Source organism: Ursus americanus, chromosome 18 (assembly GCF_024610735.1).
Source record: "Ursus americanus isolate L20-20 chromosome 18, mUrsAme1.1.p, whole genome shotgun sequence".
NCBI lineage: Eukaryota > Metazoa > Chordata > Mammalia > Carnivora > Ursidae > Ursus > Ursus americanus.
Window position 1 is genome coordinate 19,992,501 of NC_142144.1, and position 9,885 is coordinate 20,002,385.

Below are 9,885 nucleotides of genomic sequence, written 5' to 3' on the forward strand. Positions count from 1 at the left end.
TATCTCAGGGAAAGTCCTAGCATATCCTGAACTGTTAGTGCTACAGCTGACCCTTCTAGAAAGAAGGCAGGCAGTAAGTCAGAAAATCCGAGAGTGGGTAGGGAGGGGATCCCAGAGAAGGGGGACAGAGGGAATGTACATGTGAGAAAATCGAATGAATCAGCAGGGTTCTATTAGCAATAAAATTATTTCCCTAAACTCTATGCATTTGTGTTTTTTTAAGATTTTATTTATTTATTTGCTAGAGAGAGAGAGCGCGCGCACAAGCAGGGGGAGCGGCAGGCAGAGGGAGAAGCAGGCTCCCCACTGAGCAAGGAGCTCCATGCGGGACTCGATCCTGGGACCCTGTGATCATGACCTGAGCCGATGGCAGACGCTTAACTGACTGAGCCATGCAGGCGTCCCTTTAGGCATTTGATGTAAAAAATTCCTTATCTGTGCATTTTAAGTAGAAAACAGATTAATAAATGCAAATGTTTATATAGAATTTTTCAATCTTACATGCCCTAATCAGGTACTCTCAGCACCTAAGATACAAGCTACTAAAATGCACTAATTTGCTCATTATGTCAATGGACATTCATTGAACACTTCATTTTATTTTATTTTTTTTTAAAGATTTTATTTATTTATTTGACAGAGATAGAGACAGCCAGCGAGAGAGGGAACACAGGCAGGAGGAGTGGGAGAGGAAGAAGCAGGCTCCTAGCGGAGGAGCCTGATGTGGGGCGCGATCCCACAACGCCAGGATCACGCCCTGAGCCGAAGGCAGACGCTTAACCACTGTGCCACTCAGGCGCCCCTGAACACTTCATTTTAGAGGCTGCCCCCGTAAAATCATATAAAGGAATTTTCCAAAGGTAGTTGAACTTTTTTCCCAGGAAAGTATATAATCCCTTGGAACCTGGTCAATTATATATTTAAAATTTAAAGAAATTTATCTATTTACTTATATAAGTTAAATATATTTGCACCTCGCTGGCTCAGTCAGTGGAGCATGCGACTCTTGATCTCAGGGTTGTGAGTTCAAGCCTTACATTGGGTGTGGAGATACTTAAAAATAAAAATATTTTAATATATATATATTTATTTAAGGAAAATGAGTCATGATTATTAGCACCTTTTTTGTGGCTGAAACTATCTTACAAGAAGATCTTTGTTTTTACTGAAACGTTAAAAATGATCTGGAAAAGATACAATTTTGAGTGCTATTCTTCACACATAATCTAGGCTGCCTATAATTTAGGTCCCAATTTGTATTCAAAATATTGTTTTCTTGAAAATAGCTACCAGCTGGGGTGCCTGGCTGTCTCAGTCAGAAGAGCATGTGACTTGATCTCAGGGTCATGAGTTTGAGTTCCACATGGGGTAGAGATTACTTAAATAAATAAAACTTTGAAAAATAGGGGCACCTGGGTGGCTCAGTTGGTTAAACGTCTGCCTTCAGCTCAGGTCATGATCCTGGGGTCCTGGGATCGAGCCCCACATTGGGCTCCCTGCTCAGCGGGGAGTCTGCTTCTCCTCCCTCTGCCCCTCTCTTGTGCTCTCTCTCTTGCTCTCTCTCAAATCAATAAAATCTTAAAAAAAAAAAACAACTTTTTAAAAAAAGATTTTATTTATTTATTTATTTATTTATTTATTTATTTATTTGACAGAGAGAGACAGCCCGTGAGAGAGGCTACCAGCTATTAAAGTATTGTGATACAGTGGATATCACTGGTATCACAAAAGTATCAGACAAGTCCCCATTATCACTATCTTCCTGAACGATGATTTTTTAAAAAATTAAATTCTAGTTGACATGCCGTGCAATATTGGTTTCAGGAATAGAATTCAGTGATTGATCGCTTACATCTGAACAATGGTTATTAAAGAAACTTCCCCGGGAGTTTTGAGTTCACAGTCACTAAAGAATAATACTTCCCGATCTTTCAGTTGGCAACAGCAGAAATTTAAATGTTTTCAACTCTGGTATCAAGAGACATGTTTCCAGTATCTAACAACCTTGACTTTGACACAGGAATTACAAGTATAGAACTCAGTCAGGTCAGTTGGTGTTTTAAATCTTTTAACACTGTGAAAAAGGAACTTAGCTATTTCTGGGTAACCTTGTGAAAACATAATGCGTGAAGAAAAGCTTCATCATGAAAAGTGCAGCAGACTGCTAGCTCTTTCCTGAAGTTGGAACCTCTTGGCACAGGCTGCCCAGCGAAGCCTCCATTCCCAGCTAGGCACGGCCATGAGCATAAATTCCTGTCAGTGGATTGTGAGTGGAGGTGACGTGTGTGGCTTCTTCTTTAGTAGCTCCAAAGGAACGTATTTGTCTGGGATTAGCCCTCTGGGTCCCTTCCCACTAGCTGGAATGCAGTCCGCCAGTAACAGCTTCAGCTGTTCAGAAAAGGACAAGATGATGGAACAGCAGGAAAGGAGCTCCGAATAACCCTGAAATGCTGAGCAGCTAGACTGTGACCTGAAAGAGAAATGAACTTCATTCTTTTTTTTTAATACAAAATTTTATTTATTTATTTGAGAGCAAGAGCACATGAGCACAAGCAGGGGGAGGAGCAGAGGGAGAGGGAGAAGCAGACTCCGCACTGAGCAGGGAACCTCACATGAGGCTCGATCCTAGGACCCTGAGATCACAACTGGAGCCGAAGGCAGACACCCAACCAGCTGAGCCACCCAGGCGCCGCTGAACCTCATTCTTTTTAAGCCACTATATATATTTTTAAATTTTCATTCAAGTATCGCAATCATAAACAATTTCAGATGCCTTAAGTTTAGCGCTTGCTGAATTTCCATAAGCTAAACACACTCTAGTAACCGGAACCTAGACGAAGAATGTAATATATCCTGGGGCCCAGATGGTCTCCCTCGTCTTCCCCTCCAAGCCTAGCTGCTGAGGAATCTATAAGAGCATAAGCTGGTTTTGTCTGCTTTTCTACTTTATATACACGGAATCATACCGTATTGTAGCAGATGGGACAGGGCCACAAATTTCTCCCCACCCTATACGTGTGGCCGTTTGCAAGGTGATTTCTCATCACTAGGTTGGGTCTATTTCCCCACCCCCTGAATCTGCACTTTTGGCTTAGTTTGACCAATATAAATGCAGAGCTCTGAACAGGGGCGCCTGGGTGGCTCAGTCAGTTAAGTGTCTGACTCGATTTTGGCTCAGGTCTTGATCTCAGGGTCGTAAGATTGAGCCCCACGTCAGGCTCCATGCCCATCATGGACTCTGCTTGAGATTCTCTTTGTCCTTCTCTCTCTGCCCTTTCCCCCACTCATGTACTCTCTCTCTCGCTCTCTCAAATAAAATCTTAAATAAGAGGAACAAACGCTGTGAACTTGTAGGTGGGGCCTTACCTGGCCTATGGCTTCACTTTGACCGTCTTGGAAAGCTGCTGCATGTCAGGGAGGTGACTGGGGCCACGTGGAGAAGACCTGAGCACCGCCAGGTGCGTGATGAAGGTCACCTTGGACCTTTGGAGCCTGCCAAATGCGCAGCTGAACGCCGCCGCAGATGAAATCAGAAGAGAAACTGCACAGCTGTCCCACACCGTCATGAAAAATAGCAGATCGGCACGTGAAGACACGAGGTTTTGGGGTAATCTGTTCTGCAGCAACAGATTTAAGTGCAACAAGTCACACGCTTGTATTGTGGCTCAGGCTTCTTTGGCTCAATGTGTTTGTGGGATGGAGCCGGCCTGTCCTATGCAGTGGACCACCACCCCTGCTCATTGCTGGAGAGCATCTGATCGTGTGCCAACGTTACGATTCATCCATTAGCTACCGATGGCCATAAGGGTGCTTGCTAGTTTGGGGCTCTTACGAATAGTGCTACTTTGAACATTCTGACACTGTGTCATTTGGTGAACGTAAGCATGCATTTATGTTCATTATATAACTAGCAGAGGCCTTTCTGGGCCCCAGGGACACTTGCTTGAGTAGACACCAGCTTTTCTTCGAAAAAGATGTTTCGGTTCCCATTCCCACCCGCTATGTGGGGAGCTGGCAGAGCCTGGTTCTTCCCTACCCCTGCCAACGCTGTGCTCTTACACTTCGCCAGCCTCAGTTTGACAGATGAGTGTGTAGAACGTTGGAAGTTACCACAGGCGTGTTAGCGCCACGAGCCCACGTTAGAAAGAAGCTGGACCAACTGGTTTTGATGCCTACATTCCTACATTTCCTCTCGACACCTCCGGCTCAGAGGCCACAATTTAACAGTAAAAGCTTGCATGTATACAGTGTTCTGTATCTTCCATGCTACTTTCGCAATCATAATTTCATCGGAGTCTTCCAATAAAATAACGCCGTGAGACAGGCAGCATGCAGGTTCTTACCTTTGTCTCGCAGAGAAGGAACGCGTGCAGCTGTGGCACAGCCCAGGTGGGAACGCGGGTCTTCGGACATGCCGACTGACCTTCCCGCCAGAGCCCTCTGCTAGCATTGGTGTCTCGGTGGCGGGGGGCATGACCGTTGAGGGACAGGGGCAGGCAGGAAGTATTTGTACCTGTGGAATAAGTGACCTCACGAACAGAAAGAACGTCCAGTCCTTTCCCAGATGTGATCTCCCCAGGGTATGGAACACAGCAAATTAAAGAGCCCGGGTTTGGGGTGATGGGAATCGTGTCAGCTAGCACTGCATGTCCAGACCCTGGACTCTCTCAGTTCATCCAGAAATAATCTTTTGGAAACTGGCCAACTTCACATGGCTTAACCACCATGCAAGTATTGAAAATGAAGCTGCGTGGAAGGTTGTCCATGATTTGCTCTAAGGCAAAAACACAGGGAACAGGACAGCACCACACAGCATCATCCCATTTTGGGAAAAACAAATCCGCACATGTCTGTATATTCATCGATAAAGGTCTGGGAAAAGTAGAGCAAAAATGTTAGCAGTGTTATCTCTAGGTATTGAGTTTTAAAGATGAATTTCTTTCTTTCTTTATGCCTTTCTGTATTTGATCTTTTTTTTTTTTTTGCAATGAAGATGGATCAGTTTTATTTTTAAAACATACTTATTTTTGGAAATAGGCACTGCGTTTGCATAGTCAATCAACAGTGCAGAAGTTGATGGGATTAAACTCCTCCCGCTCCTCCGTGTCTGCCTTCCATCTGGCTCCCTCCAGAGGTAACCAGTGTTACCAGCATCTGGTGCAATCCTGCAGAGACCCTTTATGCATAGACAAGGAAATACACAAATTTATTTCCTTTATCGCTTTTACAATCAAAAAGCAAGACTACTTTCATTTTGAAGGAAAGGTTATAGAGCACTATTTTATGATGTTGAAAGATGATAAGCGGGAGAAAGGCCACCAAACAGTTCGAGTATCACATACACTTTTAATAATTAATGAAAGAAATTGACATTTAAAATACTTATAAAGAGGCGTGGTGGGTTAAGGGTGTGGACTCCGACACCACCCTGCCTGGTTCAAACCCCAGGCTGCCACTTCTTTGCCCAGCTCTTGGGGCAAATGACTTAATTTCTCTGCACCTTGTGCCTTTATCTGTAAAACAGGAATGATACAATAATAGCACCGCCCAGCGCTGTCACCAGGAATGGTACAGGATTCCGGCAGGGCCCCTAGAATAGCGCCCAGCTCTGTTCCCAAGTGTCAGGATGATTACGTTCATCTCAGTTTCCTCGTTTTTCTCCACCGGACGCATATTACAAAAAGAGTTAAAGAATAACCCCCCCGACGGATGCCTGCGTGGCTCAGTCGGTGAAGCATCTGCCTTCAGCTCAGGTCACGATCCCGGGGTCCTGGGATGGAGTCCTACATCGGGGGTCCTAGCTCAGCGAGGAGGCTGCTCCTCCCTCTGCCTGCCGCTCCCCCACTTGTGCTCACACTCTGACAAGTTAATTAATAAAATCTTAAAAAAAAAAAAAAAAAAAAGACTAAACCCCCGCAAGAGAAGGGAAACAGCACAGACACAGACTGCAGCACAGATGAGAGTGAGAGACCATGGGGCCCAAGGACGAGCAGAAATGATGCTGCAACCCCGGAGACGAGTGAGGCCTCTGGTTTCCTAATTTTTTAAAAAATATTTTAATTTTGAATAATCCCTACACCCAAAGTGGGCCTCAAACTCACAACCCCAAGATTAAGTGTCACGTGCTCCACCGACTGAGCCAGCCAGGTGCCCCTGGTTTCCTGATTTTGATGCTCAAAAGCCCATGAGGGTCCCTCTGCCGGTGTCAGCAGGGCATCACCCCAGGAGCGGAGATGGACTCTGGCCCTGGAGCCTTCTCTCCTGGCGTTTGGAGAAGGCCTTTAGACTTTGCTGGAAACTCCTTGGACCTTCGTTGTACCAACAGCTTCCAGCAAACTCTTTACCACTGTGTTCCTGGCAGGACTTACCTGGAGAAAGGCTTCAGAAGACGTGTGACGACTTGACTCACACCAAGGACTTTCTGAGGACTACGTACCACCACCGTGACGAGGCTGAAAGTCTGGGGATGAGATGCGTCATTCACAGCCCAGCTGGAGAAAGAACGGTCCAATCTCAGTTCCGTGTTTGTACACATAGCAGGTGGCACGTGTGGCAGGCGTCTTATTCCTCATCCTTCCGCCGAGCCGGGCCTCTGCGTGGGGACTCCCAGGAGGAGGTGGCCCCGGAGCGCATGCGCACCGTGCGCACTGCCCGCAGCCGGCGGAGAGCGCAGGGCCGGGGCTTGGCGGCCCTGGGTTCCGGCTGCCGCTCTGACATTTCACCTCGACCTCAGCCGGGATCAACTCTTCACTTCACCAAACTCCCCGTGGGTTCTGGGAATAACAACGCCAGGTGTGACCTGCTTGATGAGAGGCAGCATGGGAACGACTTTATAGTTGAAAGAATTGCTAGGTCTTATAGTTCCTGCTAAGTCGGAGGTTTCCTACAGCTGGGAGATGGTACCATTCAGTGTTTCTAACTGCCTGATGCATTCTAAACATAAAATAGTTCGTAAGGCTTCCCCACGACTCTAAAATCCCTGGACCCTGGGGGCGCCTGGCTGGCTCCATTGGTAGAGCACGTGACTCTTGATCTCAGGGTCCTGAGTTCCGGCATTGGGCATGGAGCCTACTTAAAAAAATAAATACAAGATTAAAAAAAAATAATAAAATCCCTGCCCTCTGAAGACAAAGTTTTTTCATTAAATTTGGCACCAAAATTGACCTGGCCTTACCCTGTTCTATTTTTTTTATATAGTAAATTGCAGAATATTAAAGCATTTGATCCCAGGGTCCTAGCTCAGATCCCAGCAGGAGAGTTACTTAATATATTGGTAAATGTACCATATCACTCTCCTAAGATACGAAAAAGTCTGAATTCTGAAACACATCTGCCCACAAGGGTTTTGTGTAAGGGATTGTGACCTTGTAAAGCAGATTCAGATGCTGCCTGAGGCAGAGGCAGGGGAATGTCTGTTCCCAGGTGGGGATTCACCCAGCCCTGTCCAGGACATTTTCCTCCTGGGGTCACATCCTTGGCAAGTTTTCATGAGGCTGAATGTGATGAATCACGAATGTAATCAGGATGAGCCAAGGAGCATATATTGGCGATATTTCTCCTAAATCCTCAGTCTTCATACTTTCACATGTCCCTGAATCTCCTAAGGATCTTGTAAAAATGCACATAGTAGGTGTGGAGTTGGGATTCCGAGCAATCTGCAGGTGATGCCTTTGCCGCTGGGACTGTCCTCAACTCTGGACGGGCCTAAGGCAAGGCTTTGAGTAATGGCAACGTGGTGCCCCACAGGGAGAGGTGCCCCCTGCCCCTGATAACCACTGATCATCACCGGGCTAATACCTGCCTTTTCTCCTTCCTCCGCGGCCCTTCTACAGCCTTCTGCTGCCTCTTCCTCCCCAGATGGGTTCATGCCGCCCTGCGCCTCCACTCCACTCCTTGGCTGGGCTCCACCAAGTCTCATGACTTCGCACTCACCCGGCCCCCCAGGTACTGCTTAGATGAGGTGCTTTTCCAGTTGGCTGACTTCATCCCCCCAAGCATGAACTAAATTAGTGCAACTCAAATTCCTGAGATGCCTCACTATCTCTCCTGGGTATCTTCCTGAAAAAATTTTCCACTGTTTGCAAACTACTCCCTAGCCTTGACCACCCGGAGACATGGTGATAATGCCTTTGCTCACTAGACAATCAGTGACCCGGAAAAGGGCCATGGTTTATTTCATTTTTATTTCAGTGCTTGCAACACCCTGACTGATTACTTACATGCCCTCCCTGCTTTCCTTTTTGAGTTCTGGATTTCCTGGCTGCAGAAAACACACTGACTTTCCAAGTGAATTTCCCTATTATGAAAGTAATACATATTCGTTGATAAAAATTTAGAATAACATAAGTGAAAAGAAAATGACAATACCAGTGAGCTTATCCATGTTTTGCCTTGTGGCCTTTCAGTCTTTATGTATCAATGTTTTATAGAATCTGGCTCACATCATACACCCCAATTTGTTGTTGTTGTTTTTTTTTAAGATTTTATTTATTTATTTGACAGAGAGAGAGACAGCCAGCGAGAGAGGGAACACAAGCAGGAGGAGTGGGAGAGAAAGAACCAGGCTCCCAGCAGAAGAGCCTGACGTGGGGCTCGATCCCAGAACGCCAGGATCACGCCCTGAGCCGAAGGCAGACGCTTAACGACTGAGCCACCCAGGCGCCCCCATACACCCCATTTTGTAACCTGCTTTTCCTCCTCTGTTTACAAATGTTGTGATCATTTTCTCAGGTCAATTAAAGTTCTCCTGCAACAACAATTTAAATGATTAGGTAGTTTTCCACTTAATTGATGTGCCATAGCTGGGCTTTTATAGTTTTTTCGATCTTTTTTTGCTTAAAACTTCGGTGAACATCCTAATCAAAAGATACAAGCATATTGATTGTGAGCCCAATTTCAGCGCGTGTTATCTTTCACCACCACCAAGCAACTCAATTCTGACACTACCTAGCTGGAGATAGCACCAGATTCCACAGGGTAAGGGCTCAGTCCCACAAGACATTCCCACCATCACCACCACCACACATACTTCAGACACCAGTCCCAAGTCCAGGCTGTCACCTGAACTTCTGATCAACTAGCTCTAGATGGTGGGTTCCCACGGCCCCCTCCTTGAGTTTGATTAATTTACCAACATGGTTGGGGCACCTGGGTGGTTCAGTCGTTAAGCCTCTGCCTTCGGCTCAGGTCATGATTCCAGGGTCCTGGGATCCAGCCCTGCGTCAGGGTCGCTGCTCCGCGGGCAGTCTGCTTCTCCCTCTGCCCCTCACTCTGGCCGTGTTCTCTCTCTAATAAATAAATAAAAATCTTAAAAAATTTTTTTTGTTGCTACCGTGGCTCACAGAACTCAGAGAAACATTCGCTTACCCTTACCAGCTTATTATAAAGGCTACAGATGAACAGCCTGATGGGAGAGATGCATGGGGCAGGCAGGGTATGTGGGAAGGGGTGTGTGGCTTCTCTGCCCTGGCCAAGTCTGCCATCCTCCCAGCACTGCCCTGAGTTCATGAATCGGTTCAGTAGCTCTCTGAACCCCATCCTTTTCAGTTTTTATGGAGGCCTCGCTACAGCATGATTGATTAAATTATGGCCATTGGTGATTGAATTCAGTCTCTAGCCCCTCTCTGCTTCCAGGGGATGGTTGTGCAGGCTGGACTGAAATTCCCAACCCCGTCATCAAAGGTTGGTTGGCCTGGCAACTTAGGCCGCCGGGGGGGGGGGGGGGGGGGGGGGCTTTCCAAAAGTTGCCACATTCACATAACAAAAGATACCTTTATTGTTCTTATCACTTAGGAAATCCCAAGGGTTTTCCAAGCTTCGTGCCCAGAATAGAATGAAGACCAAATATACGTATTTCTTGTTCTAAATCTCAATATCACATATATC

At 46.3% G+C, this 9,885-nt stretch overlaps 1 long non-coding RNA gene across 1 annotated transcript in view; it reads right to left on the bottom strand.

The window, feature by feature from the left end:
* LOC123788052 (uncharacterized) overlaps positions 1–7,314 on the bottom strand; it is an 11,182-nt gene extending 3,868 nt beyond the window's left edge. The window contains exons 1-4 of the long non-coding RNA XR_006778405.2: positions 6,369–7,314; positions 4,344–4,513; positions 3,367–3,617; positions 1–2,470 (exon numbers count right to left, since the gene is read on the bottom strand). The exon at positions 1–2,470 is cut by the window's left edge and continues 2,079 nt beyond it. This is a non-coding gene — a long non-coding RNA (uncharacterized LOC123788052). The remainder of the gene's footprint in view (positions 2,471–3,366; positions 3,618–4,343; positions 4,514–6,368) is intronic.
* Positions 7,315–9,885: the final 2,571 nt, after the last annotated feature.